Source organism: Telmatherina bonti (genome assembly GCF_933228915.1).
Source record: "Telmatherina bonti genome assembly, chromosome: 20".
Classification (NCBI taxonomy): domain Eukaryota; kingdom Metazoa; phylum Chordata; class Actinopteri; order Atheriniformes; family Telmatherinidae; genus Telmatherina; species Telmatherina bonti.
The window spans coordinates 27,132,100-27,153,563 of record NC_136618.1 but is presented as its reverse complement, the minus strand read 5'-3'; positions in this window follow the sequence as shown (position 1 = coordinate 27,153,563).

The window sequence follows — 21,464 nt, the reverse complement described above, 5'->3', positions numbered from 1 at the left end:
TACTAGTTTAAAAACATCATTATGACATTGTGGTGTCAATAAACATGGCAAAAAGTAGCACACTGCAGGACAGAGCGAGGATGCCATGAGTCAATCTCACTGGTCATGGTTGAGTCACGTGACGTGGCCTCTGGCTGGGATTTGTTTATGACTGTTCTTATCCAAGTGGTGCATCTGCAGCATGTCGATTCTAACTTCAAAGAGTCTTTCATAGCTGTACATTGTGCTTCGTTTAGGGACTGAAAAGTGTGTATTCTGCATTCACCATGCTGTAGTTAGTTTGTTTCTCAGAAAACACTGGACTGGATTGTTTTAGGAGAAAACATACTTTCCTTAAAAGTCAATCTACTAAATAGGTCTGCAAAAGTCGTGAGCCAACACTCATTTCTGTATATTTTGCTTCCAATGAGCCAGACTTGTAATCTTTTAAGGTGGTCTCAAGCAGGAAATCTTTGGATAATGTTGGCTTTTTCACTCCTTTTCAGTCCAGGTCTTCCATCTCATTATTAAAGAAAATAGTTTCTTATTTGTTTTTGTTTATCAAGCCAAAAATCTTCTATAAATCCCTACAACATAATAAAAAGCTTTCTATCTAAAAGTACAAGTTGCATCTACACCTAACACACAACAAGAAACACTTTTCACAGTTGAAGAGCAACTGGCCTGGCAGCTAATAACATTGTGCATAAATATCCAGCAATATGTTTTCGTTTATTTAGCTGCATATGAGGAAAAAAATAGCAGTTTTACTGACATAAACCTTTATTTTGTATAAATAAGGTGATTCCCAAAAAGGTTGTGAACTGAAAATGTGATATATCCCAGCGTGGGATGCAGTGTGTACTGAGACAACTGAACAGGCTGTCATGTCTGCTCCTCTTCTGGTTCTCTCAGCCTCACCGGCCGACTGATCACCGGCCCGTACTACATTTCCCAGGATTCTCCTGTGTAGTCTTATTGTTTCCTTACCAAGCTTTTACTTTGGATCTGTGTACTTAGTGCTTCTTGCTATTGAGATTAAGATTGAGATTGCATTTGTATCCACCATCTCCATGCTCAAACTGAAACAGGCCTTGAAACGGCTACAGCAGAAGGCCAGCATATCAAAAGTAATTGGAAAAATGCAGATAATTCCTGCACTGTTCATTGAATCCTCATCAGAAATATTCTGCATGGAAGGTTGGCTATCAGGAAGTCCTTCTGAAGGAAAGAAAACAGGGAGAAAGGGCTCAGAATGCTACGTGATACAAGAACTAGACCTGATATTAAAACCATTTACACATGCACATTTCTCAGTCAACCATTCCATCTATTTTCTGCTTTCATAGTAACAAACAAGAAGTGTTGGCTCAAGACTTCGCTACAGTATTGCATATGAAGAATATGTTTTTGAACAGAGCAGCTGCTAAAACTCTAATATGAAAAATAATAACCATTCACCCTTTCTCTTCTCCAGAACGACCAATCAACAGAGGACCTGCACATCATAGGAAGCAGTGATTTGTCTTTTCTACGTGGAAAGGTGTGTGTTTATTCACTTAGTACTGTTTATTGTTGAGAACAAATTACTTTAACCTGAAGAGGGAGCTGTCCAGCTGTCTGTAGGTGCCCATTTAACCCCAGCCAAGAACCCAGTTATGGGTTTGTGTGCTTACATGAGGGTTACACTTGAACCAAAGCTCATACAAACAAACTAATAAAATAAACCGTCCTTTTGCATGCTTCACGGGTGTCACATTGATAAAAGGCTATTTGAAAGATGTTAATCGGTGCTGTGATGGCACCTTCATGACATCTCGGTGATGGCAACGCTATATGTCCACCTGTTTGTTGGACTGTGCAGATTCTTGGGTTTCCATGAGCTGAATGCTTGCATTGTGCTGCATTCCACCCCCCTACAGAATCTGACCCCCTTTCATTTACAGGCCGAACACTTAAGCAGAGTTGTAACCCTCAGCCTTACTGTATATAAAAGGGAGTCGGATTTCCTCTGCCTTTTTTATTTTTTGAGGCAGTTGGGGTGAGTGTATGTGCATATGTATGAGAGTTTATTCCTGAAAGTGCAGGATGATCTGGATGGGTGACCTGGAGAGTACAAGCACCAGGTGTGTAAATGTCACACCAAGGATCTCTTTAAATGGAATAATCCAGTCCAATGAAAACATCTAGCACTTAGTTTAAAGGAGTTTTCTGTGGGGGGTCTTTGCATTGGACCTACTTCCCACAGACACCATCAAAGTGGTAACTTGGGAATTATGAATCCAAGTAAACACCTCAAACTTGATCTACTGGTCCTTCCTGGGGAAAATACCAGGATGACCAGTTTACTTGCAAGTGACTTTAATATACTGATAATGTGTGATCAGACATACGTTCAAATAGTGCCTTTAAATTTAATTGGTGTTTCTCTTAATTTTAATATACTCTAAAAATTTCGTGTCCACTAAGCAGGACAGCAATGTCTTAATATTTTGTATAACAAGGAGCAGCTGGTTGTGTTTAGTCTTTGCTTATTCACAGGCTTTTCGGCTGGTCTATTCTTTCAGTGTTTTCACCTATCGAGTGCAGAGGCAAGATGCACCTCCTGCAATTTGAATAAACAAAGCACAAGCAAATGAAACACTGCTGAAACCTGCTCCAAACAGCACACACTGCAACATAAGACTGTGAATATATTTGATTTTCTAGCCTCGCCTTTGGTAGCCAGCTCTGTTGTGGGCATGATTATTCACATACTTGCTTGTGCACAATTCTTCTTACCAGAAGATTCCACTAGGGGGCGGATTAGAGAACTTAGATGGGATACAGTCGCCAAATTTGTAGGGTGTAAACATGATAAACATGGGCTCAATGAAGAAAAAACAGTTAGCATGTGGTTAGTTTTGAGATGGTATGTAAAACAAAACCACCCGAGCTTGTGTTGGTAAATTTCTGTTACACTTCCTGCATTAGGGCTACACAATTATTCGGATTTTGATCGTAAATCACGTCTTTGGTGGCCACAATTGAATAAACGTGATCATCAACGATATTTACCTTCAAAACGCGAGCTCTGATCACTCCGTAGACTGCCAACCACCGGGCGGTGAACACGTGGTTAAGGCTTCATTAGGCTGCCTAAATACCAAGCAAACACACCTTTTACCTCCAGCCAGTTAAGTATCATTGGATTGGTTAGACATTTTAGGTGGGCGTGGTTAAATTCAGCATAATTGGGGGTGTATCCTTTTTCTTCACAGCTACCCAATATCTGGCTGCAAGAAGGCAGAATGCAGCAAAACTGCAGCTTATAGCCAACTAACAACGGGATTTAGCTTCAGCTTGCTTACCTCCGTTAGCTGTTTAACTCCTATTAGCTTAGGGTTAGCTAGGTTTGCCCTCAGCTGAAGGCAGATTGGAGTTTGATAGACATCAATCATCCACCCCCACACTAACAGCTCCCCTCTCAGGTACATCATTTTGCCCATTTTTGTATTTTCCTGGAGTGACAACACGCACAACGCTGCCAAATCAGAGACAGTGGAAACCAGTGAGGTTCATTTCAGCTCTTCTGAAACCATAGACTGTATATCAGAATTATAGCAAGAGGCTACAGCGAAATGGATTTGCAAACCTGTTGCCATTTCCCTCAGGATGATTTATAATAGTGTAACCTATCTCAATAACAAGTCAAATAAATATTAAAGTAACAAACATTGTCATTATAGCTAAATAAAACTGTAATCTGTAGTAGTTAGCAACAGTTAGCCTACTAGCATAAATCAGCGTTATTGTGAGCATGTTACCAGTCCAGTCAAAATGTAAAACAAAATCATCACCAACTCTATAGAAATTGCTGAAACACAAACCTTTAAACTGTGACAAAGTGGGGGAGACTGTAAATGTTCACCACTTGTCTCTAACATTTACCTTTTTCTCATATTTGTCCCTTTAACTTTATTCTGTTATTTCTGCTGCCAGGTAACCATGCTACACTTACTATCCCGGGTTGTTAGTGTTAGCTTCATGTTGCATTTTTCATTGTGTTACCATTTAACATTATTCTTTGTTTAACTCCACCTTGCAGGATAGGTGTTGAGGAATGGCCAACACTTCTTCATTGCAGGAGTAACTTCTTAGATTAGTTGATTGGGAGAAACCAAGTGGAGGATTTTCTCTTTTGTACTTTCTTTAAGTGTGGGCTGATTTGAAATAGTTTTTTAGAACTGGTATTCCTTTTGTGTAATTTTGTTTGTTTAGGAATTTGGTTTGTTTATTAATGTTGGTGTAGAATAAGGTTGCTGGGGATAGTGGTATGGGGAAATGGTTTAGGCTAAATCAAATTAGGTGTGTGTCTAAAGGGGTATATTAGTAGTCAGTTTTGGGAGCTCGCGAGGAGAGAGAGAGGGAAAAAGTTGTGAAACTGGTGGCTGATTGCCCGCGGAACTTTGAAATTGTACTATGGACAATTCTTGGAAAATAAAATGTTCATCTTTAAGGAAATCCCAGGACTACTGATTCTGTCTAGGTCTGATCTTCGTCAACCTTGGACACACTACCTCACATAAACATCTGTAGTTTCAGCTTTCTGCTGATCTTCGTCTGTCTTTTCCCACTATTAACAAGGATTGATGAACCTGTTATCCAAAGATGTAAAAGAAAAAAAACAAAAACCCCAAGCAATACTAAATTCTACGCAATTAATGTCAATGTACTTTTGTTTTCCAGCTGACTAGACAGCATATTTTGTAGGTTGCAGCATAACAGGTTGGTTTGAGTTATGCATGTTTTCTTTACTTTTCCCAATCAACTCATTGTCTCAGTATTGCATAACAGTATTCAGGTGTGGAACAGGAACATTGGCGAAGCGCCTGCATTCTCTTAGATCACTTTCCCCAAACCATAGATACTCTCCACCGGTCTTACAAAGAGTCCACACAGCCAGAGGAACAAGAATTCATTGAAACCCAGCAGCAGGGGAAAGCGTGCAGGACCCAAATACTCGGGTGACTTTTGGTCACTGTACAAACAGATGTTTATTGGTGTGGGGAAGACAATGAGTGTCTGTGTGTTTGTGAAGCTGGTGGAGATGCTGCCAACACGGTTCCTATGGAGACCATCACGAATAAATCAGAAGAAACAGCTCAGTTTTTGTTGTCACATTGCTTGAGATGTGTTAAGATGATGTCTTACTAATGTCTTTTTTTCCTCTTTTTTTTTTTTTACATTACCAAGAGTGTGCTCATTGTTGAGGTGAGTGTGTGTTAATGCATATTAAATTACAACCTTCTATGTTTTTGTCTTTAATTTATACACTCTTTATGTACTTGAAAACCTTTGTTTGGTTCAGGTCCACAATAAGACCCAGAACATCTTTTCTCTATCTCTCTTTTAGAAAGAATTTTAAGTTTTAAAGGTTTCTGGATTGAAGTTACAAACCCAGTTAAAAAAAAAAAAAAAAAGGCCATTTCTACCAAGAGACTACTATGAAGTCTGCAAATGCAAATTGAAAATTAAACTTGTCATGTAGTCCCAGTGTGTTGAAAAAATATGTGATTTTATGTCACGAAATGGCTTTCATGCTTTACTTTTTTGATACATGAATATATTTTTCAGTTCTATCAGTAACCTAAGACATGAAACACCAAATATACAGTAGAAGGCAGTGTGGTAGAAGTTCTCCATGTAACAGGAAACTTGAAGAAACATCTGTCTCTTTATCATTTTATCTCTGCTCTCAAATGTCCCACGCTCCTCCCTCATCATCTCTCCCTTTGCTCTTCCCTTGCCTCAGGCCATAGTGGACACAGGAAAGACCATGAAGGCCCTTCTGAAGCATGTGGAGACCTTTGAACCCAAGATGGTCAAGGTTGCAGGGTGAGAAGGTTTTTCAGATGTCTGTGTTTTCCCTTCATAACTGGAAGGCTGAACGTGTGGCCAACAGAAAATTGTTTGTTCACAGTCACTATCTTGTGTCTGTGGGAGGCTCTAAAGCTTTTCCAAAGATCACAGTGAAAAGATAAGCATCTTCCCACACACACACACACACTTTATGTTGAAAGTTTCTCTTTTCAGATTTTTGACAATACAAAAACCTCAGAAACCCAGTCAGTCATTTGTTCTGTAAAATTTGCTCTGTAACGTCTCACAAATGACCTCAATCATGTTTGTGTGTCAGGCTGCTGGTGAAGAGGGTGCCGAACATGGCGGAGAGCTTGACAGACTGTAAGTATCTCCTGGTTTTAGTTTAAGTTTCATTCATAGGAGGAGAGAACAAAGTGAGATGGGTCTTCACCTCTGTTAAGGTGTCTGCTGGACCCAGGAGGAATCAACATGTCCAGGTTGCCACACATTGCACTCACAGTACCTCCATTAGAAAAGCTTTGATTCTGTGGATGCTAGCTAAGTTAGAAGGCTAAAGGACTGTCAGCACACAGGTGAGAGGAAAATACAAGGGTTAGAGCAGAAAGAGTTCAATTTTTATCTTTTACCTATTCTATTCTGTTCAGTGACATCTCATAACTTTAGACACATAATTTGAGTTAATTAATAAATAGCTCAAATAAGGAAAACCATAGATGGGATTGAATCTGAACTGTACAGGGCGACAGTGGAAGGAAAAAAAACTCGCTTTTAACAGGAAAGAAAAACATCCGGCAGGACCTGGCTTAGAGAGAGCAGCCATCTACCTGAACTGGTTGGGGTTGAGAGGACAGGAAAAAGACCAACATGCCCTGCAACTTTTGTCCAGGAAGACCTGCAGAAAGAGGAGAAACATGTTATTGACGCCAATACTGACATTTGTTTCTGTATGGAAGAGGAGCAGAGAGATTAAGAAATACTGGAGAAATACCATCTCTCCTGCTAGTTCTCATCAGAACTTTACCTCCTGCTGGAGACTTTTCAGGGTGTATTAAAGACAGATCATCAATAAGGAACTGCTGTAATCCAGTCCTGAAGCGACAGTGGACTCTTTTTTGCATCTCTGAGACAGGATATCCATATGTTTTGCAATATTACGTAGGTGGACAAAGCAGGCTCCGGAAACCTGTTTTAAATGCGAGCTGAGGGACAAATCCTGGTCAAAAATAACAGTTCATTTCATTTAGCTCAGGTTTTTTTTCTTGATAAACCAACTTAAGAAAAATGATCTGGTATTAAATGAAACTTATTCTGATGCATGTGGCATACTGAGATTGTAAAAGAAAATCACCAGACAAGACAACCATCCTAATCACTGTTTGAATATTTGGATCAGAGGTACAAAAATGTGCACAAAATGTAAAATTCCTCTGTGAAAGAGATTCAAACTGTAATCAACCTGTCTAACTTCTTACTTAACAAACCTTAAAGATTGTGGAGCACTCTGCTGCACATAAACCTGTGCAGGCACCATGTGACGGAGGCAGCAGGAGTCAATAAACAACTAGTATTTCCGTGCCATCCATGAAATGTTCATGCTTGGCAGATAGCCCTGATTAAAACAGTCTGATGGAGATGTGTGACTCCCTCACCAAGTATTGTTTGGTAGTTCATGCAGAAGTTAAATAACAAGTAAGCACACTGATTAATTGTTTATTGAAAATGTACAAAGTCAAATGTTGATAGGTGTTTGTGGAGAGGGACTGGCCATCCTTCCTCTGTGAAAAGAATTTTAATTAGCATTGTTCTATTGGAAAACTTCCTATACATTTGTTCTTTGTTATAGTTTCAAGTGTGTAAATCTAAACACTCAACAGCTAAAGCTACTACTTACCTCTTGTCTTCTTGGCAGAGCACAGGAGCTAAAAGAGGGAAGTAGCAACCTGCTTAAGAGCTGCAGGAGTGTACCATGTTAACGAGGAGGGGGATGTAGAGCAAATATAATTAGTTTTATGCAAAGAATGAGGTTAAATAGTCACTGACTGATGTGTGTATATATAGAGAGAGATGTGTATATGTAAATAGTTATGCTTTGTTGTGTTTGATGCTTTTAAAAATGTGTTAGTATTTTGTGGTTTTGTTATGGTAGCCCCACCTCAATGGGCTGATCTCTTAAGGTTTGGCAGCAAGAGGGTATAAAAGCCTGCTGTTACTGTGTGGGAAGTGATATTGGTCAGTGTGTGCATGGAAATAAAGAGTGGTACTCATTTTTTTTTTTTTTTTTTTTTGGACTATAAAGCAGTCTCACGTCTTTTCATGTCAATTGTTTGACCAACAGCCAACTGACACAGTCTAAATTGATTTTATTTGTGTGTGTTTTACTGTTCTTATTCAGATTATTTAGTAACATATTTGAGATTTATTTCTTACTTATACTTTTTTTTTTTCAAATAAATTTTGTGACATTTCAAGCACACTTAATGCTGGGGCACCTGGTGGTGTGGGTGGGGCAGGGGGGGAGTCTCCAGCAGCTGCTTAGTTTACCTGTACCCTGGTCTGGATGCCTCTGTACTAATGTTTTATGGAGTACGTGCAGATCTTAGATGTAAAAATTGCTCTGGCAAATAGTATGAAGCTGTTGAAATGTAGTGGTTTAAACTGGCTTATTGCTGTATTTAGTATAACAATGATGACTTGAAAAGTCTTTTTCATGTCTCTGTCTCCTCTGATAGATGTTGGATTTGAAATTCCCAACCGATTTGTTGTTGGCTATGCGCTGGACTACAATGAGTATTTCCGTGACCTGGAGGTACGTTCTGAGTTCATTGTCACTGCTATTTGGACAGAATGTGACCTTTTTGAAGAGCTTTAGAGAAAGCGATGAAAGCGGCAGAGACCGAGAGCCAGTAAATCAAAGAAATGTTCTCCTCCTACTGAAATCAAAGCGTACCCGACAGGTATCCTCCCTCCCCGAGGGGGTTTTACATGTAGGCAAAGCAGCCCAGGTCCTTTATGTCTGCACTGTGGTTTGTGTTTGATCCTGTTTTGTCTGCGTTTACTCTGAGTATTCTTCAGCGCTTTGACTTGAGGAAGATGTTGATCAGATTGCTTGTTATGCACCATGCAGTCCTGAAAAAGTCATACAATAAAGTACCTGGTCTGAAAATACAACCATATGAAAGGACTGAGATGCTGCACTCGTATATTTGCAGACATTTACATTTTAAGGCAGGTTGCAGTGCAAGATAATGGTTTTAGTCAGGGTTAGAGACAAACAGGATATGAGCAGGGGTTCATTTAGTATGTACTATGGGGGACGGGCTCATGTGCACAGTAATTACAAGTTTTTTATGGAAACAAAATTAATGCAGAAAAATAGAATTAGCGGTTCATTTTTAATTAATGTTGATGCATTTTCTGACTAACCAACCCCTTCAGTGCCACACCAAACGTAAACACTCATTCGTACACATTTAGTGTAAACTGACCTTTATCGGGTTTAATCTCACATGCCCAGATGCAAGTAAATGCACCATGTCATGTATTTCTGTATGTTTAGCAGTATATTGTTCTACATAAATGTTTCTTGATCATAACGCAGCGTTCACACAGCATTACCTACCAACATGGGTCATGAAAAGCTTCCTAAATGATTTACGTTTTATACAAATAATGTCAAAGTCAGAAACCAAATATAGTGAAGTTAAACAGTAATTCTGAAAAAAATAACAAAAGCCATGATGGGGATCAAAAATAAGATTTATTGTTATCAGGTAATTTTTCAGTTTCTGCAGCAGTGATTAAATCCAAACAATCATCTGAAGCAAACTACCTTTAATAAGAACATCTATTGGCTTCTGCAAAGTTTGCTTTACTCTTTATTCTATTTATATTATATATAAATTATTATATTTTTCATTCACTTACCTACTTTTTGGGTGTCATGTATGAGTGGCGCTCTTTTTTCACTTTGTCTTACAGGTAAAAGCATAAATTATCTGTAGAATCATGAGAGTTCAGATCAGAGCGCCATCACTTGGTATCTGGAATTTCACAGCGGAAAAAGAACCACAAAAAAGTTTTATTGTCTACATTTAAATTACAAATATTCTTTCATGTATTTCAAATCAAACATAATTAAGATTTCTTGCTCAAATCACATGATGAAGAATTTAGCTCCTAAATAAAAGTCATCAACACAGTAGCGTCAGTAGAACAGCCCAGTCAAAACTCAAACAGTAGAATATGATAGAAATATGGCATTTTATGTGTTTTCTAGAAAGTAAACCGTCTTAACATTTTTTTTTCATAGTCACAGAAACAACTTGTTTCTATTGCATTTTGTTGCCTGCTTTCCTTCACATCAGTCTTTTGTTTGTTTGATTCCTTGTCTTTAATGTTTGCATATTTAAAAATGCACTTAAAAATAAATAAAAAATAAAGATGCTAAGATAATTTTCTACAGTACAAAAATGTTAAACATATTCTACACCTGTAAATCCTGTCTGCCTTTCCTTCTGAAGGTGTTCTTCCTGTTTTAATTGCTTAGTTAATTAAATCTAATGAAAAAAAAACTTTATTTATAAGGCAGTTTCCATGCAACAAGCAGCACAAAGTGCCTTACATATAAAAATATCTCTGCATATTGAATAAAAAGGCCTTCCACACCAGTTTATTAATTGAAAAACACACATAATCTCCTTCACACTTAGACACAGGATGTTGGTCGTCAGGAAACACAGCAATGTATAGCTGTGTATCATCAGCATAGCTGTGGAAGCTCCTGATGACGTCCCGAAGAGGTAACATTAACAGATCAAAAAGAAGTGGGCCAGGTGGTCTACTACATCATAGCAACACTAACATCCATTATCACCAGAACAAAAAGTTTCCGTGCGACAGGTTAAACTTGAGGTCAGTAACAATTAAGGATGCACCAATACTGATACCAGTATCAGTGTCTGCTCAATACCAAGTGTGTACTTGTACTTGGCATTAATAAAAGTGTTCCGATGCCACAACTGCTTGCTGCTAGCACAGAAGTGTTTGATGACATGCCTCTGATGTGTTTTAAAAGAAATAAATGCCTTGAATGTTAAAATGTTACTTTTTTTGTTCTACTAAAAGCGAGATCTTTGTTTCAAAACCACACATTTATAGTTGTATTTGGGTAAAATGTGCCAAATCAAAATAAAAGTTGCAACGTAATGAAATCTTACACAGTTATACCAGCAATAATAACCATAGTCACAATAATGTTCACATAAACAAATTTGGTATTGGCAAATATCGGTATCGGCAGATATTCAAATTTCAGATATCGGCATCGGATCGGAGCTCTCAAAAAATGGATCGGTGCGTCCTTAGTAACAATATTTAAAGAGGCTGTCTCGGTGTTGTTGTTCGTACTATATCCAGACTGATATCCTTAAGGTGGAGTATGTAAGATTTTCAATATTTTCTAAATAAATTAACTAATAAAACAACTATAATCATAATTAGATAGTTTTTTAGACATGTAGGTTCCAGTCTGTCCACATTTGATGCGTTATTAAATTACAAGTTTAATTAATGACAAATGACAAAAAGAATTTTTTTTTTACTGGTAGGCAAACATTTAAGAAGGGTCTTTGTCATTAATTAAACTTGTAATTTAAAATCAAATATGGACAGACTGGAAGCTACATGTTTTAAAAAAAAACTATCTAATTATGATTTTAGTTATTTTTTAGTCAATTTATTTTGGAATATATTGAAAATCTTACATACTCCACCTTTAAAAAATACTGAGTGTATTCAAAAACTCATGTAGTTGAATAAAAATAACTTCATAAAATTATTTAAAAATAGTAAGTTGGATACTGGTTTTTTAGTTATCAAAGATGTGGTGCAGCAGCCTACTCTCCTTTTATTAGCCGTTTTAGCTAATAACAATATAAGACTCTGTTTTTTGGGATACATCTTTACAGAGTAGTTTACTATGTTCAAAAGCATCTTTTTATTGACCAGGACAAACCTTTCCATTGTTTCAGCAGGTAAAAACCGCTTCAGATCCATAAAAATCAACATTTTGTTGAGGTTAAAGGCTTTACTTCTTTTTCAACCCACTGAGTCGTTGATGCATTTTAAGTCATGAGAGCAAAACTTTCTGATTTACCTGACGACTTATTTCAAGCTACTCCAGAATCACAAACCTGCGTGAACAGTGCCATTTCCATAGCTGCCAAGATGTGTCCTCATCTTCACCTCTGACTCATATGAAACACTCCATTTACTTCCAGCACTGTGTGTGCTGTGTACAGTACATTCTCCTCGCACTGTATGCTTTGTGAGAGTGTGTGTCGCTCTTGCGGTTGTTTGGGGATGGGTGTATGTGTGCGGGGCGAGGTGGTGTTTCATTGTGAAAGTCTGAAGGACTGTGACCTGTGGAATGTGAAGGTTAGGATCTCATTATCAGACGGAGTTCAAGCTTCCCCTCTTATCTGTCCTCATCCCACTGAAGAAATACGAGTTGAACCTCAGAGGCACCCTAAGCCAGATTAATGAATGTGTCATATCTTTGTGTAGATTACATTCCCTGCTTTCAAATTATTGCATGCTTTACCTTTTCATTACGGTGTCTGGAATGCAAAAGTGCAATGCATTCAGGCAAGAGTGAAACACACAGCAGAGAAGCTATTTGACATAAATTTAGCACAAGCTAACTCTTTCTTTCTCCCACTTCTTTTCCCCCTCAGCATATCTGTGTCATCAGCAAAACTGGAAAGATGAAGTACAAGATTTGAGAGGAATTACAACCTAAATGCACCATTTAACCATTGCAGTCTATAAAGTTTTGATTTTTTTCTCCCTTTCTGTAACAACATATCTTTTTTTTACCTTTAATAAGATTAAATGTGGTCAATAGTACAATAATTAGAAGGTATGTTTTGCAGATTGTCTGTAAGTCCTTTTAAATGCATAAAAAATATTTGCTTTAAGTATCGCCTCATCCTTGCTTTGCTGACATGGACACTGACAAAGAAATAAAAGAAAGGCAAGGATGCCCACCGGGAGAGGACGTTGATGACAGATGGAGAGAGCTTATGGACCTTGGCGTCGTCATGCCGGATGACGCCCACTCTGACTCATGGAAAACACACAGTGGGAGCAGCAGGCTGGCTAAGCAGCATCTCCCACTCCACACTGTACCTGTTTGTCTCCAACTTTGGCTGAATCTTTTCTGGAAATTACAACCAAAGGCTTAAAGAGTCAGTTGTTGTAATATAAGTGCTGCTATTTTATGTGTAATACTGATGCAGTTACATGTATTCTGAATGCACCTCATAATTGTGGCATTTTATAGATGTCCAGGGGCGGAACTAGAAAAATATTTATTGGATGGCGGGGGGGGTTGGGGGGCGGGGGGGCAGGAATTTTTCAGGGGTGGCAACACATTTCAGAGGTGTGTGTGATCACGGTTTGATAACAAAAGGTCAACAGACGAATATAATTTACACTCAATGAGCATATTAGCATGAGAGGCAGCATTTTTATAAAAATAAACAACTAAACAAAAATGCACAAGTGAAACTCTGTAGACTGAGCTGTACCATACAAATAAATACGTTTCATGTACAGAAATGTTTCTCTGCAACAAGGTAAACAAAAATTTATTTGTAAAGCACTTTTCACCCAGAAACATCAAGTACAGTACATAAAAACATTTCTGGCACATTAAAATTAAATCTGCACACACATTTTTCTTTTTTTTTTTTTTAAACTAATTTTAAAAACACACCTGATCATAATCTCTCTTATTTGCATATAAACACACAAACACTCAACATGCATACACCCCCCATCACCACCACCCATGTCCACCATCCTATTTGCGTCCTTTTAGGTTCTGTTTCTTTATTGTATATTCAAAAGGAAATAAACATACAACTTCATGTTGCTGTGAGGAAACAATATCTTTGGGATCTATTCCCATTGTGGAGCCACCCCACTCATGACCACAGGGTTCATTCCCACTGGAAACTACCCAAATTGTGGCAGATTGGGGTCCACACCACAGTATAAGGGCTACACTACAGGGACCCCCATAGCCACCCAGACCTGAGCGATCACTGTAGCAACAGGACTGCAGACTGAGCAGGTATAGTACTGGGCATGTAGGAAAAACACAAGATGTTAGACAATATAATAAAAATAACTAAACATATATAAAAGAAATAAACATCTTCATAAAAATATGGTACCTGGGTAAAACAATTGATTAAATCTATAAAGTCAAATTTATCGTTGTTGACATATACAGTTTCTGGAACATTAGTTCACGGTAGAAACTGCTCAAAACCCCGTTGAACTTGAGCTGATACTTGTGCCCTGCCCCCTCATGGACACCATTAAGCAGAAGATTACACAAGAATCATTTTCACATACAAAATAGTAATAAAAAATTGAAAAAAAAAAAAGAAAAGATATGAATAGCTAGAAAAGCACTCAGGGAGCACAAACCTTCCTAGATCCAAACTGTGATCCGGATCAGCACCAAAATTAAATAATTTCTTCCTTTCCACATTTCCAAAACCCCCTGAAAATTTAATTAAAATCCGTCCAAAACTTTTGAGTTATCTTGAACATAAAAAAAACAAACAGAAAAACAAATACTAGATAAACGCCTGTAAAAACAACCTCCTCTGCAGAGGAAATAATAAAAAAAAAATGTTAAAGAACCAGAATTAGATTTTTCTGGCCATACATGTTTTTTTTTAGTTTGGGCTTTAAAATGTCATAAACAAAGACCTAAATTAAAAACAGGGTTTTTAAAATTATTTAAAAAGTATACAATTACTAAACCAGTCAGCAACGAATCTAAAAAGATGATGGAATAAAAAAGATAAAATAACAGATTAAGATTATATCAAATTTTTAGCCTTAAGTTACTAAATATTGGTTTTATTTAGAACAAATTCTTCTCAGTCTTTTAAGTAATTGCATTTATCTGCATTTTTAAAGCAAAGGACTGAACACCGCATACATGTATCTGTCTCTTCTTTGTGTAAAATCCGGTTTGGAAACTGGCACGAGCATGGAGCCCTGCTGGCCTGAAAGGGCGACTGTGTTGGAAGTTTAAAAACAGTAATAATGTTACTTCAGTAAAAGGAAATATTTGCAGAGTAAAATCCTGATTGTAGATATTTTACTAGAGTACACATTCTGTCATTAGATCATAAAACAGCTCTTACACTTGCAGAAGTCCTGATTTTAGGTGATAACTGAATTGCACGCCAATGTCAATTTGATTATTTTTATTATTATCAGCCACACACGTATGCACACTCACACACACATTTACAGACACACTCTCCTATTTTTCACCGTCTTCTCCATTCCTTGTCTCTCCCTCCACTCAGGGACAGCGAGTTGGTTGGACGCGCCTTCGGTCAGTCAGTGAGGTAACCCCCAGCTGCGATCTGATTGGCTGTGCTGGGAGATCCCACCCCGACCACGCCCTCTCATGTGTTTTCCTTATGTTGTGATTGTCTGAATATCTGCTTTTTCTGTTTTTGAGGGGATTGTTTTTTTAAATCTCAAGACTCCCCTGTAAGGGCGGCACAGAGAAACTTCCTGTTTTTTTCTCCTCCAACCCATGTTTACCTCATGTTGTTTCTTTCCACTCTGCTGAAAGGTGGTGCCAGACAAATCAGGCTGTGAGGCCTAAGTACTGCTGAGACCTGTGTTCTGTGTAATAGTTCTACGTTTGACTGTAAAATCTTAGACAGTTTGAATTTGCACCTTTAATTTCCCCTCGGGGATGAATAAAGTATTCTTGTTTCTTGTTGTGACTATTATCTCCCCCTGACTGCCATATTGTTTAGTATGGAAAAATGTTGCATGTTTGAGATGTAAATACACTGCTCAAAAAAACAAAGGGAACACTAAAGTAGCACGTTGTTACATGATGTCCCAGATGTGCTCAATTGGATTCAGGTGTGGGGAACAGGCGGGCCAGTCCATAACATCAATGCCTTCGTGTTGCAGGAACTGATGACACACTCCAGTCACATGAGGTCTAGTTGTGTCTTGCATTAGGAGGAACCCAGGGCCAACCGCAGCAGCATATGGTCCCACAAGGGGTCTGAGGATCTCATCTCGGTACCTAATGGCAGTCAGGCTACCTCTGGCGAGCACATGGAGGGCTGTGTGGCCCTACAAAGAAATGCCACCCCACACCATTTCTGACCCACTGCCAAACCGGTCATGTTGGAGGATGTTGCAGACAGCAGACAAATGTACATTTGTGGCCTGCAGGAGCTCATTTTGCAGGGCTCTGGCAGTGCTCCTCCTGTTCCTCCTTGCACAAAGAAGGAGGTAACGGTCCTGCTGCTGGGTTGTTGCCCTCCCACAGCCTCCTCCACGTCTCCTGATGTACTGGCCTGTCTCCTGGTAGCGCCTCCATGCTCTGGACACTACGCTGACAGACACAGCAAACCTTCTTGCCACAGCTTGCATCGATGTGCCATCCTGGATGAGCTGCACTACCTGAGCCACTTGTGTGGGTTGTAGACTCCGTCTCATGCTACCACTAGAGTGAAAGCACCGGCAGCATTGAAAAGTGACCAAAACATCAGCCATAAAGCATCGGAACTGAAAAGTGGTCTGTGGTCTCCACCTGCAGAACCACTCTTTTACTGGGTGTGTCTTGCCAATTGCCTATAATTTCCACCTGTTGTCTATTCCATTTGTACAACAGCATGTGGAATTGATTGTTAATCAGTGTTGCTTCCTAAGTGGACAGTTTGATGTCACAGAAGCGTGGCTGACTTGGAGTTACATTATGTTGTTTAAGTGTTCCCTTTATTTTTTTGAGCAGTGTATTTAAGATTCCATTTAATTAAAATGGACTAATTAAAAATGTTTATATACCTGCCATGCTTTTAAAGAAATTCTTTTACCTATATAAAACTCACAAAATAAAATTAATGCAGAAACTGTTGCAGTTACACCCCGAGTACAGTAGAAAGCTCAATGCAAAGACTTGACAAGACACGAAGCACACGCTAAATACAACAGGGGGTATTAAGCAGGTTTTGCTGCCATTGTTGGGGTGACTAAGAAAGTCAATTGTGCATGTCGACAGACAGACCAGCGCAAGCTTCATTTCTTGCTCTCCGGAGGGATTTTCATATGGCCACGCTCTCTTGATTTTCAGTCACCTGAAACTCCAAACACATAACTGGAATGCGTGCACACAAAGATTTGCTATCACACCGGGACATGGCATTGTGATTTAAGTATAGTAAAATAACTAGCAACAAGTTTTTACTGTTCGTTGTGTGTTAAGGCATTTATCAACCTGACTGCTTACACTTTGTCATGATCAGTACAAACCATTAAGATGTGCAATGACTGATAGCTACAAAGAAGAATAATCTGGTCGTCCTGATGAATTTTATGGAGTATTCTGACAAATAAACTAAGTTTCTCCAGGTTTATTTTGTATTAGCAAAGGTAATGATCCAGCTCCAGCTACAAGGCCTCTCCTGCTTAAGTGGCCTGATAAATGGAGTGTTTGGATGATATGAATGAGTGAAAACAAGAGTTCTGGGAGGTTTGCAGTCCACATCTCAAATGCTTTCAGGTTTCATGTCAATAGCAGTAAATAACATATTTCCTTAAACATGGGACTATCCCTAAACTCAGTCACCTCTTTGTGAGGCTTAAACTGCAGAGGAGTTTAAAAAGAAGAGATAAAATGTGTTTTTTCCTTTAGTTTTTGGGTTTTTTGGGGGGGCTTTTAAGCTGTCTGAGCCACAAAGACTCCATTGTTCCTCTGGTTGCAACTGCATGAATTCTTATCATAAAACATCAGCACTTGGCGCTAAATGTTAACTTATCCCAGCGCTAATGCCCCCCGCACTGCCCTGGGAACTCTCAGGCCATTGTCCTTCACCTTGATGGAGAGTTTAGTGAAAGCAAGTGGGGACAAAAAGCCTGGCAGGTTTCTCATGCTGTGGCTTTGTGGAGCTCCGTCAGGGGAACAGAGGTTGGGCTTCAGGTAAGCTGCAACCAGCACAAAAGGAACAAAACAGGGATTGTGCAGCTGAATGGACATACATCCTTTTATATGACATCTGAAGCCAATGGTTACGGACAGAGCGGTCGGATCCACTTTCACCTCAACAGAGCAACACTCAAAGCAAATTTAATCTGTAAATGTACATGATTTTTCAGCTGTTAATGGATGGTTTAACTTTTTTCTTATGGTACTGGTACTAGCCATCTTGCCAAGAGTTAGACTATATTATTGATGCTATTCTTAAATCTAATAGGTACTAAATACATTCTTACTCATCTGGATAAAAAGCAACTGAACTCCATTTCTTGGGTCTTGAAGACATTTGGCCTCCGATCCTAAAGACTTTAACTGTGTCAAGCTCTTTTTACTGGAGTAAAAAATCATGCCAAGACTGCTTCTCAAGTGCAATGGGAAAGTTTTCTGCTGCAATTTAGACCAGCGTCAATCAACCCTGCAACAAATGCAGGTTATTAAATGGCTCTGCTTGTGCACAGTGACAACACAAGAGCAGGAAATACACACTCATTTGTACTGCGATGCAACAAAAATGGACACAGTTCAATAATTCTGCACAGAAACAATGAGTGCTGATAAACGGAGGCTTGGAAAGTTACCGCAACAACTCTCAGAGAAAAGGAAAAGACAATTATTTTCTGTTTCACTGTTTTGAGGGCGGCTGCATGGTGGCATAGTGGTTAGTGGCCTCACAGCAAGAAGGGCGCTGGTTTAATCCCGGTGGGGGGAGTGGTTGTAGTTTGGCTTCCTCCCACCATTCATGCATGTTAGTTTAATTGGCTAATCTAAATTGTCCCTAGGAGTGAGTGTCAATGGTGTGTTAGCCCTGTGATGGACTGGTGACCTATCCAGGGTGGGTGAAGCTGCCTCTCACCCAGTGATTGATGGGATAGGCTCCAACTGCCCTGTGACCCTTAATCGGACAAAGCAGTTTGGAAAATAAGTGAATAAATGAATGAAATTTTTGAGGTTGACATCTGCAGTTCAGTAAAAACTAGTAAACTGGCCTGATAATGTTAAACAGTCAAGACCATAAGACATGCAGAACGGCCTGCAACCCCACCCCTTCATGTTGTCTGCCAACTTGGTTGTCCACTGTGATGTAGTTACGTACTGGACTGGTAAGCTTTTCCTCACCAGTACGTTCAGACTTGTTATGATTTTGCTAAATATTCCCAGAAAGATAAGTAATTCCTGAGAGAAAGTTTTTTTTTTTTTTTTTTTTTTTTTAACCATGCTTATCTTGTAAATAGCCACCAAAGTTTTCTTTTTCCTCTTGGAGATTGGTTTCCTGTTTGGACTACTGCTTCTTCTACTGCATTAAAACCAGTAGTGTATACAACTTATTATATACTACCAATTTCTAGTAACTCTACACAGTCTGGTCTATGTCTTTACAAACTACTCAATGGAAATGATCATATTAGCTGTTTTCATTAATTCATTTATTATCCTAACCACTTAGTCCAATCAAGGGTCGCAGGGAAGCTGGAGCCTATCCCAGCAGTCTTTTCAAAAGGCAGGGTACACCCTGGTCAGCTCGCCAGTCCATCGCAGGGCCGCACAAAGACAAAAAACCACTCACGCTCACTCCTAAGGGCAATTTAGAGTAACCAATCAACCTAACATGCATGTCTTTGAATGGTGGGAGGAAGCCAGAGTACTCGGAGAGAACCCACGCATACAAGGGGAGAACATGCAAACTCCATACAGAAAGGCCACTGTCCAAATCTCACCCCAGCCAAGGATCGAACCAGTGACCTTCTTGCTGTGAGGCCACAGTACTAACCCCTATTGCACTGTGCAGTCCCAAATTAGCATTTTTCTTTTTTTTATTTATAAATTTTAAATGACTTGCTTTAGATTTCACAACTGAAAGGAAACCCAGTGACAGAAGTTCTGATTCTTGGTGAAATTCTTAATTGAGATATTTTGATTTACATATAACTCATTAAGTCGGGTAGAATGGTAAATGGACTTGTACTTATATAGCGCTTTTCTAGTCATGCAGACCACTCAACTTTCTGTACCTCAACATATATTTCTTCACTGACATATCTTGATACACAAACAGGGAGAATATCTTCTGCGGAGCTTATAGTTTGTGACTGATGGACCAGATGGTGTCTGCTGTGTTTGCATCCAGTCATCATCCTAAAACGACCTGGAGTGGATCCTCATCCTCTTAAACTCTCAAACTCAGCTACGTTGTTAAAAAAAAAAATCCTTGCGATTAGGTACACTTGTGTTTACTGAATGAAGTCCTTGTATGATGAATGTGTGGAAAAAAGTGCCACAAAAAAAAACTGTTTACCTGTAAACTTATTATGTTTAGTTACAGTTTCATTTCCAGCTGTCCCAATCCCAAAGCTGTCTGATGTTTGAACCTGGGCTTCATGTGGTGTCCCAATCCAGCCAAACAAAAAAAAACTTGTAATCACTCTTCTGCTAACCGTCAGAGTCACTCTTATTCCCCAGCGATGTGACAGGAATAAAGAATCAAAGTACTTACAAATACTTCATTTACAAAAAGCAAAACTTCACTGCAAACAGCAAAGTGGTGCATTTAGGAGTTTATGCTCTTGTAGTAACTAAAATGCTTTTTCTTTAAGTAAAGTTGAATACATTTTAGTAATAGATTAACAATAAACAGCAATAATATTTTACTACTACTTCTTAGTTGGATGCAAAACTTTGCCAAATGCAGTACGGGTTTATAGACAAATTGCATCTGGTGGATATGAACCTCATGTCCTACTTCTATCGGTTTAAGTTTTCCATTGTCTGGGTGAGAGTGCACGAGCTCTTTAGACAATAGCTCTTCTCTGAAACTGGGGAAGCTCACCACAGTATAGGTCAGAAGAGTCCTATTGTCTTGCCTTCTATTGTGCTTTAGGAGTAGTCTGCCAACTAAACACTGTCAGACTCTGTCTTTGTATGGATCAGCTGTGCGGCCATGTTGTTTCATGCTCTGCCTCGCACCATGTGGCTGCCATGTCCTACATGTCATCAAGATAATGTGAGGCACAATACTGTTACAGTTGTTATTGGAAAAGCAAATATGTTTCACCAGTTAGGAGGAACTAAGCAAATGTGTGTGAGCATCAGGACTTTTCCCTTAATGTTCGTTGTGATGTTTATATAATTTCATCTCATCACTTAAGTTTATCTTTTAACCTTTCTTACAGTGTGTGAAAATATACTCTCTATCAGTTTATGAGTACCTCCTTATTTAAAGGTGCTATGTGAAAGTGCACTCATAATTTAAATGTTATTTCATATGGAAAACAATATGCACTAAAGCAACAAAATACATGAAAACTATATATAATATAGTTTGCTTATCTTAGGCATTTTATTTGTTGTAAAAAAAAATAAAATACTTTTACTGTTATTACTGTTTATTTGTATTTTATTGCTGTTTATTTGTTATTGTTGTTTATTTGTTGTTTGTTAAATTTAGTTTATAGGTATTTTATTGAGTTTACTGTTTATTTGTTATATAAATTGATTTCAGTGTAAGAAGAAATTTAAGAAAATA